This window comes from Rhynchophorus ferrugineus, unplaced genomic scaffold (genome assembly GCF_030347505.1).
Source record: "Rhynchophorus ferrugineus isolate W39M unplaced genomic scaffold, kcgeb_rfMv2 rfM9, whole genome shotgun sequence".
In the NCBI taxonomy this organism is placed as follows: Eukaryota; Metazoa; Arthropoda; class Insecta; order Coleoptera; family Curculionidae; genus Rhynchophorus; species Rhynchophorus ferrugineus.
The window spans coordinates 8460348-8469192 of NW_027472588.1; the positions used below are offsets into that span (position 1 = coordinate 8460348).

General features: G+C 31.2%; 1 protein-coding gene across 6 annotated transcripts in view; it reads right to left on the reverse strand.

The window, feature by feature from the left end:
- knockout (Stork-head domain-containing protein knockout) overlaps positions 1-1446 on the reverse strand; it is a 234907-nt gene extending 233461 nt beyond the window's left edge. For 3 of the 6 annotated variants that reach the window (XM_076413502.1, XM_076413506.1, XM_076413503.1), the window contains exon 1: positions 1226-1446. The gene's annotated coding sequence lies outside the window, so the exon portion shown is untranslated. Of the gene's footprint in view, positions 1-175; positions 202-1225 lie in introns of those variants that run through there. The other 3 variants (XM_076413507.1, XM_076413510.1, XM_076413504.1) reach the window with 3 other exon arrangements.
- Between the last annotated feature and the right edge of the window lie 7399 nt (positions 1447-8845).

Below are 8845 nucleotides of genomic sequence, written 5' to 3' on the forward strand. Positions count from 1 at the left end.
TATAAAAAAAACCTATATTGAAAGTAAAAAACACGGTTTTATAAAGCTCAAGTGCATGGTGATCTCACTGATAAAAAGGTGGAAAATTCCAGATATGTGACATAAACAATATCAGGTCCGAAACTACCACGAATCCGTATTCGCCGACTAAACATCAACGTTTTTGAGATCCTACCTTAACGAGTCACAGCATTGTCGCTGAATTCCACAGAAACGGAGTCGGAAAAATTAAATCGAGGTCGAATATAGAATAAACTGACCACAGGTTCACTAGAAAAGAGTCACAAGAAATAATACTATTTGATATTGATAATTAAACAGTAATATTTTTAATAAACATTTGCACGTAGATACAAAATAACTTTTTTACTTTAAACGTTCATTGTTTCGCTGATAATGATAATTAACCTAAGTTTATTCACGTATTGTAAGTTAATCTTTATTATAAGGACATAATTTTAATTTTAACATAATAAATAATGCTTTTTTTGTTTATAAAAGCTATTATTGGCAGTAAATGAAATTCGTGTAGAACCAAATTGACTCTACGTCGAAGCTTATAATAATAGATCACTGATTGTTACAAAAAAGAATATGGTTAAAATCCGGGATCATTAACAGTAATATTAAAAGTTACTGTAGGTATATGATACCATAAATCATAAATAATACAGTTAATTTGCATATATAACGCAAGAAATTTTGAACTGTCATCAATAACAACATCCCATGGTTGTATGTTTTCTCTTAAAGAAGCTGCATTTCTTCGTTCTGTTCCCCTTCGCATAACAATAAGAAGAGGAACAACAAAAGAGATTTGGTATCAAATTTCTGATTAGAGTGATAAAACTAGTTATCGTGTAAAATTATTATAATATTAAAAGCAATTAAAGAAAGCACTAATTAACACTGTAGATATTTAAACTAAATTTAGATTAATATATATAACGATATAGAAAGATTAAACAAGCTGAATGTGAGTGTGTTATTTTTGAGCACTTGTCGAAATAAAAACCTGTTTGCTGAAGAGGTTGGAACTCGTCCTTCTCGTATAAAAAAATCCTAAATTGAAAGTAAAAAACACGGTTTTATAAAGCTCAAGTGCATGGTGATCTCACTGATAAAAAGGTGGAAAGTACCAGATATGTGACATAAATTATATCAGGTCCGAAACTATCACGAATCCGTATTCGCCGACTAAACATCAACGTTTTTGAGGTCCTACCTTAACGAGTCACAGCATTGTCATTAAATTCCACAGAAACGGAGTCGGAAAAAGTAAATCGAGAACGAATAGAGAATAAACTGACCACAGATTCACTAGAAAACGGTCACCAGAAAGGCGGCGATTTTAAACAGTTTGAACGGTCGAACAAGCGGGTACGAGTGGCGACGGCACGCAGATACCAAAATACCTGTTCGGCGTAGAAAGGTAGACGAAACACTGAACGGGCTGCCATCAAAGAAACGAGAAATTGCGCCGAGAGATGGGAGTCGCGCTGCGTCCGTCCTGCCGACCGACCGTAGACGCTGGTGAGAAAGCGAACATCTACATCGGCAGGTTTGTCTTTAGGCCATTGTATTTTACTGTGTTGTTTTTTTTTTTCCTTTTTACACGCGATCCTAATATTAGAATAGCATAAACTGATGATGTACAATTTTTTTCATTACTGTAATCTGAATTATTCCAGTTCATTTTTATACTTTTGTCATGCGAACTTTTTTTTTACAGTTTGTTGGAAACTAGGAAACTAAGACTCAAGCGAGTACTCAAAATATATTTTCATTTATACATATTGTCGTCCGTTAAACATCCGCATCTATCACTTTGTCATCTATAACAGAGTTCGACAGTTTGATTACGTAATTTCAATATCTATTAGATGCTTGTATGTTATAGATGCTATATATATATATATGTATATATATATACATATATACATATATATATATATATATATATATATATATATATATATATATATATAAATATATATATATATATATATATATATATATATATATATATATATAGATAGATATATTGTAACGTCATTAAAAAGGTGGTAACCAATCAAATACAGAAAAAAACTACTACATTAGTTTTGTAGTGCAAATATTCAACAATTGATCAGTCACAGACATTATTATTGAAAAAGTCTATAAAGAGAAAATTCTTTTCTCGACTATATTTTTGGAAGTAGCGCAAACCTTCCATAAAGTCTGAATACGTTGAAATCTTAAACTTTTACACCTCAGCCAGGATGTTTAGAGTTAAACAAGAAGAAACTTATTTAACAATGACAAGAACAAATACAGGTATAACGCAAGACAGTGTTTTGGGACCCTTTCTTTGAGATATGCCACCAAATATTACTATGGTTAGGTTTTTTTTATTATTTAATTAATACATTGGTACTAGTCGTTGCCAACTAACCTACAATTTGTCTTTATGCTAACTTAAATCTAGGTATATAACTAGGAGGACCCATCAGCTCTAACTCAGTCTCTGGTGAAATAATGTTTATACATGCTTATGGCGTTATAGTGAAATGCGTTTATACACTGCTGAATTTTTTAATATATACACCTCACTATACAACTCTATACAAGATCAGATGGTTTGATTCTTTTGAGTCTGTGTCCTGTTCTGGTGGTATCCAAAAGTTACAAAATAACGATATATATGAGAATAGAGTCTTTCCTCATGCGCCCTTGCAATTCTCTTGATTTCTTTACTGACTGTGGGTAGCTGAAGGTCTCGATGTAGGTAATCAGTCCTATAGTATTTGGGTGCACTCACAATACCAATATTTGCTTATATAATAGCAATTTATTATGTACTGATAATTGTGATTTTCTTCCAATTAGCCAGTACATTTTCCTATATTTCAATCCCAGTTCTTTTCTTTTCTTCTTTATATGTTCCTTCCAGCGAAGTTTTGCCTCGAAATTCATTCCGAGATATTTAGCGTTGTTGCTATATGGAATTATAGTGTTATTTAATGTTATTGGTGCTTGTACAGCCTGTTTATAGGTTTATATATAAACTGCACATGTACAGATTTACTTTAATTAATTCTTATTTTCCAAGCTTGTGTCCAATTATTTATATTGTCACTTGCCTGTTGTAATTTTCGCGAGGCTTCTTCACTATTGTCTCCGACAGCTATAATCGCAGTATCATCAGCAAATGTAGCCATCGTGATATTTTCCGTTTGTGGTATATCACAAGTGTAAAGTAGATAAAGCATCGGTCCCAGTACACTTCCTTGTGGTACGCCTGCTTTAGCTTCTTTTATTGTAGAGTAAGCTTCTTCTTGCTAAACTCTAAACATTCTGATTATAATGTACGATTATAATAGTTCGGTGTGTTGTTTTGGTAGCATTTTCTGTAGTTTATGAACAAGGCCTTCATGCCAAACCTTATCGAAGGCTTGCGCTATATCTAAGAATATAGCTGAGTATACTTTTTTACTTTCGTAGGCTTTTTTCAATAACATCTGTTATTCTGTGGACCTGGTCAATTGTTGAGTGTTTAATAATAAACCCAAACTGGTGTGTTGGTATTACGTTTTTTCTCTCTATGATACTATGGTTAGGTGAGACTGCGATACTTGCTATATATACTAGTATTTTGGGATGAATCTTGATCTAAAACTAAGTTATATAAACTTAGGAGTATATAAAAAAAGGTAGAAAAAATATTGCAAATTGCTACTGTCTAATGCAAATGCTATATGAACCTATGGAGCTCAGTTAGGGGGATATTTGAGAGATGCTATATTAATATAAACAAATGTCAATATAAATGTTAAATTAAAGTCCTGAGGAGTATTGTGGACGCACCCATTCTGAAATTTGTTGGTATATTAAATTTATTTACCAGATCACAAAAGTACATCCATCGTCACCAAATTAGCCCACAATCAATGGGCATTATTCATCAGTATTTTATACTATCCCCAGATGTATACATCACAGCTTCACATACATCAAAAATGTGTTTATGCTGAAGTTTGTTGTTTTCAATTTTGATTTCAATACAAAATCGAAAAACGCAATTATATTTTTTTATGAATTAACATACTGACTGAAAATTAAGCATGACCGCAATTGAAATTGCAACCCATTCATTAATGTTTATCATTATATCTCGTTTTTTATAATACCAATTATCTTATGGCGTATGACTTTATGTAAGAAAGGCGTCGACTTGAATTACATCAACTCGCCATGAATCATACATTTGAAAGCTTAATAAAAAGTGGATTAAACCTTACAAAAAGTAAATTTAAAAAATCTGTTTTCTTATAATTAGGCATTTGCATGTATTCTGATCATTAATTTACCTAAAAGATAATTGTATGCAATATATATTAATTAAAATTCTTTCTATCGTCTTCTACAATTTTTGGGCAATTACCGACCCATTTTCGCACATCTCCAGTTTCTAGAAACCGTATGCCAGCTAAGCCACATCGATCTGAGCAAGTGATAATCTGAAGACTCTATGTCTGGCGAGTATGCTGGGTGCGACAGAAATTTCCATTCGAGCTTCACAGCGCATTATTCAGAACTCATTTAACGTGACTTGTTGCACTTGCTTCTTGGAATTTGTGTAATCGATCAACTTTTCACATTTCATTAATTATTTTTGTGATCGGAAGCAAAGAAACCACAATTTTGAGTATGAGTTTGAACAGTTTGAAGTGGTATGGAAATGGTCATATGTCTCCTCCTTTGGAACTTTTTCATGATCTGGAACGCCTGAAAACAGTTGAATCATCTACACTGTTAAACTGTCCGAAAGTTTTGAAGTTAGTTTAAGAACTTATTTACTCCTCCGGTCTGTTTGTTTACGTGGAAAATTGAAATTTTCACCAATAAAAAGCTCTAACAAAATACATGCAAGCACATAATATATTATGATATTTCAATTTTTTCCGGGTTTTAGGTAATTAAATAAATATGTTTTGAATTTTCGTTAGAAAACTATAAATGGAATTAAATGAAATTAATAATATATGCTCATAATTTTAACATGGTTGCAAAATAACGGATATAAACCTAATAAAATTAGGTTTTACATATACAGTATGAAAAAACAGCTAATTTTCAATTAGCTAAATACCAAACTGAACTAGAGATACTCGCTGGGAATAATAAAGCGAAACATCTGCATTTTCACGAAAAATCAGCATATAGTTAAGCTCGATTTGTGTATTTAAATGTTAAAAAACTACAGAAAGAACCATTATTTTTCGTTCGAATAGAGGACATGACGGTTTTCGAATTTAAATCTAATAGATAGTCATTAATTATCAAAACAAATGAAACCATTTGCACATGAGTTTAAGGAATTACAGTTACATTAAAAATAAAAAATCAGCAATGATGTTGGAATTAATTTGTAGCGTATTACAAGAAATGTAGTTCAAATTCCCGTTGTTTTATTTTTATATTTATTTTTTGTTTTAGTAATAGATACTAATAGAATTTATGGACTGGATAATTCGGAAATGATATTCTGAATACATTGTGTAACATAACGTTATTACGTAATTCCTATAGAAACCTTTTCATATAATAAATATGTTTGAACTCTAAGATTAATGATACCCTTGTTTCTCCTCAAAAATAATCCTCAACATATTATTTTGTAGCGCATTTTTTGATGTTTTTCGGTTTGAGATAATTGGGAGGATTGTAATTAAGATTAATAATAGCTAAATCTACCCATTATAGTGAACAATGTCATAACATTTCGTGGTGGCTTGACAAAATATGCAGCTTTTGTAGTCACGAAATGAGAACTCCAACCAGTAAATTGTTTTTTTAAATAACGCTTAATTGCTTAGATATTTTGTGGATGAATTTGAACCATTTAACTGTTCCTTTTAGTTGCTCTTAGCTCTTAGTTTCCCATCAGTGAATCTCCTAAATGAAAGTTAATCATTGGCCTTAACTTGGAATACCACATACATATTTACAAAGCTAAAACCCTGATAAGAAGCAAGATAAGAGCGCAGCCAAAAAGGCTATTGCCATTTTGAGCTCATTGAGATCATTGATCTATAAACAAGGACTTCTTTCCACGCGAGATTTTTGTATTATCCTAAAAGGAGCTAAAACGTCGTAGTTAACAATAAATCAATATTTTTAAAACCGGCTTGGTTGGCGCAGTGGTAAATGCGACAGGACGATCCTCCTACTGTTATATACGATAGTCGCGGATATGAATCCTGCTGGGACATTGGTTGTAAATTTTTGTTTGTTATAGTTTAATATTAGTGATTGTCCTAGGCAAGAGTGAAAAATCCAACAAGGAAAATGATCCCAGTCACGCCAGTAACCAGGCTGGGTAAGACCAGATGTTTTCTGGGATAATTTCTAAGTTGGCGACTGGGCAGTCGATAGGCTCAATGCTGAGGATGATCCCACTTTAAACTATAGGTCCAGTCCAGATAAACCCACCTTGATAAACAGGAGACTTTAAAATTTTTTTTTTTTTAATTTTCCAAAGTCATTTTAAAAGATTATGTTTTGTCAAAAATAAAAACGTTGCAAATTAATTTCAACATCTAATATCTTAATATTAACATAAAATAAAACAGGAAACAAACTGTGCTAAATTTTACAGTATTCGCATATTCAAGGAAAAATCTAATTTTAAGACATAAATGGTTATGGGAAGCCAGAGTTCTAACATTTCAGGAAATAAGTTTCCTTTACTATTAATATTTTAATTTGCCTCTCATGAATCTCAATTGCTATATGATGTAATACTTATGTGTATGGGAACAAATACAAAATTATTACAGTTAATTGATCTGACTCTGAATACATTGTGTAACATAACGTTATTACGTAATTCCTATAGAAACCTTTTCATATAATAAATATGTTTGAACTCTAAGATTAATGATACCCTTGTTTCTCCTCAAAAATAATCCTCAACATATTATTTTGTAGCGCATTTTTTGATGTTTTTCGGTTTGAGATAATTGGGAGGATTGTAATTAAGATTAATAATAGCTAAATCTACCCATTATAGTGAACAATGTCATAACATTTCGTGGTGGCTTGACAAAATATGCAGCTTTTGTAGTCACGAAATGAGAACTCCAACCAGTAAATTGTTTTTTTAAATAACGCTTAATTGCTTAGATATTTTGTGGATGAATTTGAACCATTTAACTGTTCCTTTTAGTTGCTCTTAGCTCTTAGTTTCCCATCAGTGAATCTCCTAAATGAAAGTTAATCATTGGCCTTAACTTGGAATACCACATACATATTTACAAAGCTAAAACCCTGATAAGAAGCAAGATAAGAGCGCAGCCAAAAAGGCTATTGCCATTTTGAGCTCATTGAGATCATTGATCTATAAACAAGGACTTCTTTCCACGCGAGATTTTTGTATTATCCTAAAAGGAGCTAAAACGTCGTAGTTAACAATAAATCAATATTTTTAAAACCGGCTTGGTTGGCGCAGTGGTAAATGCGACAGGACGATCCTCCTACTGTTATATACGATAGTCGCGGATATGAATCCTGCTGGGACATTGGTTGTAAATTTTTGTTTGTTATAGTTTAATATTAGTGATTGTCCTAGGCAAGAGTGAAAAATCCAACAAGGAAAATGATCCCAGTCACGCCAGTAACCAGGCTGGGTAAGACCAGATGTTTTCTGGGATAATTTCTAAGTTGGCGACTGGGCAGTCGATAGGCTCAATGCTGAGGATGATCCCACATTAAACTATAGGTCCAGTCCAGATAAACCCACCTTGATAAACAGGAGACTTTAAAAATATATTTTTTTAAATTTTCCTGTTATTTTTTTAAATTTAAAGTCATTTTAAAAGATTATGTTTTGTCAAAAATAAAAACGCTGCAAATTAATTTCAACATCTAATATCTTAATATTAACATAAAATAAAACAGGAAACAAACTGTGCTAAATTTTACAGTATTCGCATATTCAAGGAAAAATCTAATTTTAAGACATAAATGGTTATGGGAAGCCAGAGTTCTAACATTTCAGGAAATAAGTTTCCTTTACTATTAATATTTTAATTTGCCTCTCATGAATCTCAATTGCTATATGATGTAATACTTATGTGTATGGGAACAAATACAAAATTATTACAGTTAATTGATCAGTTATTTTTAAATTGTACTAAACTGAATATGCTATTAACCCCAAAGATCAATTTGTATTAATAATACCATTTATAACAATAACAATTAAATAACATTCGTATATATACATATATATATATATATATATATATATATATATATATATATATATATATATATATATATTATTTATGTATGCATTTTCTAATTATATATTATAACATATGTTATTTTCCTCAGTTTTAACATGAATGTCATATAGAAACAAACAAGAAAAAAAGAGAAATTCATCGTGATTAGAAATTAAAATTTTAGAAATTTGTTTACAATCACGGATTATTGAATTGTCATTGTCGGAAATACGGTATTCATATTTTTTGTTGCCGAATACTACGAAGTACAGAAAGAGCAGTACAGAACTATCGACTACAGTGGAAAGTAAGCAAACCAAAACTAAATTCTTCTTTCACATGAAACCGATTTTACCTAATATATTCGTTTTACGCAATACAATCAATCAGTATTGTATGAAAAGCATTTAAACGCTTTAATGCTCGATAATGTCCTCCAATGTACCAGAAAATTGGTAAAGTTAATGATTTAAGACCACTGAACATTTGTGAAAATCATGTTTTTTTTTGTATCTAATACTTAAACTAATCAATATACATACGTATACAATCATTATAAAGAACACAGCATT